Genomic DNA, 3,568 nt, shown 5'->3' on the forward strand with positions numbered 1-3,568 from the left:
GTCGGGTCTGACTCCTAGCGACCTCATGGACTGCAGCCCACCAGGCTCCTCCGTCCGTGAGTACTGGAGTGGGGTGCCATTGCCTTCTACCATGAGACGCACTAATGTCATATTAATTGGGTTGTTGATCCTAGAAATGACTCGGGGAGTGTCATCACTGGCTACGGGCCAGATTCAAGGGATCACACAGGTAGGCGCCAGACTTCAAGGATCAGTTTCCCAAGGGCTGGGAAAGGGAAAAGGCGCCCTCCAGCTGAACGATCCGGTTGGTTTCGTGGACAAGAAGAGAGACAGCGAGCACTGTGTGGAGAATTCAGCTTTCAAGCCCAAACCAGAAAACACCAATCCATAAACGCAAACCCCCGTTCTGGAAAGTTCTCCCACCCTTCAGGCGGCACAAAACCAGCGAGACCGGACCTATGCCCGCACCCCATCTATCGCCGGCGACACCAGCGCCTAGTGCGGGCTTTAGTGTCCCCACGGGTAACCCAGGAATCGCAGGCCAGCCTCGCCCTGCGCACTGCGGCGGGGTGATGGGGCTCCGGGGAGAGAAGGCGCAGGGCGGCGGGCGAAGCGCGCCCCAGCCGGGGCTCGCGAGCCGCGCGAACTGGCCCGGCCTGCGCTGGTGACCGCGGAGCCTAGGGATGCAGGGGGAAGGGTGGGACTCGAGGAAGCCAGAACAGACATGAAAAGTAAAAACAAAAAAACGCCACGTTATGGAGGAAGTGGGCAGCACACGTGGGACACTAAAGCTCCCACGACCAAACCCAAACCCTCAAAGGGCAGGCACGGACGGGGTTCGAACCCGCGATCTTCGGTTTACGAGACCGACGCCTTACCACTTGGCCACCGCGCCTGACAGCCGAGGGAGCGGTGGAAGCTCTCAGTGGAGGGGAGGCGGCGCAGGCGCGGGAGGGGCGGTGCCTCGCCCCCAGCTCCGCCCCCGGCCCCGCCGCCCGGCCCTGCAGATCCGCGGGCCCGGACCCGGCTCTCCGAGCTCCTGGGGCGCGCTGAGGGCGGAGACCGGGCGCCCCCGGCCCCCTGTTCTGCCCGCGGTAGGCTGCGAACCCGCAGCGCCAGGCAGCCCGGCTCCGCCCCGCCTCCGGCGCCGAAAGGCCCGCGGGGGGATTCGAAAGAGGCGGCGGCAGGCGGAGGGAAACCGAGACTGACGCCTGCTGCGGAGCCGAAGCGGGGACGGCGGCGGTGGCCGGCGAGCCAGGGCAGGGCGTCCGCGCTGGCGTCTCAGCCGGCTCCGGGCGCCGCCGTGTGACCTTGGCCGGGTCATTTCCACCCCATCAGCAAGATACTGGGGGCAGCGCGCGGGAGCCCAGACCGAGTGCACCGGGAACGGAGTGGGCTAGAAGGGCGGTGTAGGCGCGGACGAGACTAGTCCCCGGAGGAAGATTCAGGGAGCCGCGAGGGATGGGGGCCGGGCTGCAGGGACGAAGGGAGGTGAGCGAGCCTCCCTGACCCCGAGGGGCCGGTCACTAAGCAAAACCACCTTCGGTTGCTCTCGCCCTTCACTCCCCCGGCACGGGCCTCCTGCTGGAAACTCGGAGTAAACATCTGTTTAGACCCGGTGGCCTGGCCCAGGAGGGCAGATGTAGGCGCACATGGAGATGCCCCAGGGATGTTCCTGGGGACAGTGCTAGAATGACCTGAATGGAGGTGTCTGGTTGCCTGAAAGGAATGATCCAGATTCAAAGGAATCAACATAGAAACAGCACAAAAGGACGTGTGATTTTCAGATGTAGAACAAGGCGTACCGTTTGCTAACGCGAAGGGAAAGATACCGAGTAAAAATTAAAAACATTAGAAAAATAGAGAGAGGGGGAGACTGGAGTTAAGGAACCAAAGGGACTTTAATGTTTAGTTTCTATTGTGTGAAAGAGGGAAAAAAAAAAGCTGAGGATGGAGATATGAGTGTTTATTATGATACTGTAGGTTTTGTATTTTCTTTAAAAAGGAAGGAAGGGAATATCCTGGTGGCCTAATGGTTAGGATTCCAGGCTTCCACTGCAGTTGGGCAGGGATTCCATCCCTGGTTAGGGAACTAAGATCCTGCAAACTCCCACAAAATAAATGACAAAGAAGAAAAAAAAAAAAAAAGTAAAGGGGCTTCCCTGGTGGTCCAGTGGTTAAGACTAGGTGCTTCCACCACAGGGGGCATAGATTCTATCCTTGGGCGAGGGAATAAGATCCCATAAGTGGTGTGATAAATAAAAATGGGGAAAAAAATTTTAAAAAGAAAAGAAACTATGTCCTTCTGTCCTTGTTTGGCCTGTGGCCATAGGGTCTGTTGCAGTGAGTGGGATGGATGGGGAAGAGGCACCCTGTTGTCCAGGCAGTGTGTGGTCAACTGCCAGCCTCCACAGTACCCAGCGCTCCTGCACAGCAGTGTCAGAGAAGGGGACATAAGTCAGACCTATCCACCATTGAAGACCCTGCCACCTCCACCATCAAAGTCATTCTTATTTGTTGAACTTTTTAAAAAGTACAGCAAGTATAGTTTGGAGATTTGGGGAAACTGAGAAAAGCTATGGGTTTCCCCTTATGGCTCAGCTGGTAAAGAATCCGTCTGCAATGCGGGAGACCTGGATTTGATCCCTGGGTTGGAAGATCCCCTGGAGAAGGGAATGGCTACCCATTCCAGTATTCTGCCTTGGAGAATTCCATGGACAGAGGCGCCTAACAGGCTACAGTCCATGGGGTCAAAGAAAAGCTGTAAAAATTACAAACATTTTAAAGTGTACAGTCGTGTTAACTATAGGTTATGTGATATCTCTGGAACATTTTCATCTTGCAAAATGGAAACTCTATAAACACGGAGCAGCAATTCCCCCATTTCTTCTCCCCCAGCCCCTGGCAACAACCGTGGTGCTAAGAACTGAACTGCTCAGGGTACCTCATAGAAGTGGGATCATACAGTGTCTTTTTGTGACTGACTTCTTTGAGCATAAATTAGGTCCTCTAGGTTCATCCATGTTCATCTGCATATGACAGTTTCCTTCAAGGCTCAGTATTCCATTGTAAGTTTATCCATTCATCTGTCTTTGGACCTTTAGTTTACTCCTACCTCTTGGCTATTGTAAATGTTTCAGTGAAGGGGGCCACTGTGTGCAAATATGTCGAGTCCTGTGTTCCCTTTTGCCTCATTGCCGCCGAGAAAGCAACATGGGTCACCAGTAGCTCTACTGGAGCCATCTGAGAAAATTCCGGTCATGGTTCTCGCTCTTGCTGGGTCTGATCCAGAAATATGGCCTCTATATGTGCCACCAGTGTTCCGCCAGTATGCAAAGGACATCGGCTTCATTAAGTTGGACTAATTGAACTTCCTTAAATGGATCATTCAGCACATCTACCTAATGCAGAAACAATACTAGCTCTTTGTGTATAAAAGTTTAAAAACTTAAAAAAAAAATCCTGTATTTAAAATATATACCCAGAAGTGGGACTGCTGGATCGTATGGTAACTATTTTTAATTTTTTGAGGCACCTCCAAACAGTTGTCTATAGTGGCTACACAATTTTACAGTCCTGCCAACTCTGCACAAGGGTTCAAATGTCT

The 3,568-nt window shown here is 53.6% G+C and overlaps 1 non-coding gene and 1 pseudogene across 1 annotated transcript; one reads left to right on the forward strand and one right to left on the reverse strand.

Annotated features, from left to right (window-relative positions):
- Positions 1 to 784: 784 nt before the first annotated feature.
- TRNAT-CGU (transfer RNA threonine (anticodon CGU)) lies at positions 785 to 856 on the reverse strand. Its single transcript has one exon. It is a non-coding gene; the product is annotated as a tRNA-Thr (tRNA).
- A 2,318-nt stretch (positions 857 to 3,174) lies between these two features.
- On the forward strand, positions 3,175 to 3,326 carry LOC138414641 (small ribosomal subunit protein uS14-like; annotated as a pseudogene).
- Positions 3,327 to 3,568: the final 242 nt, after the last annotated feature.

The sequence above is a fragment of the Ovis canadensis genome, chromosome 11, assembly GCF_042477335.2.
Source record: "Ovis canadensis isolate MfBH-ARS-UI-01 breed Bighorn chromosome 11, ARS-UI_OviCan_v2, whole genome shotgun sequence".
Classification (NCBI taxonomy): Eukaryota; Metazoa; Chordata; class Mammalia; order Artiodactyla; family Bovidae; genus Ovis; species Ovis canadensis.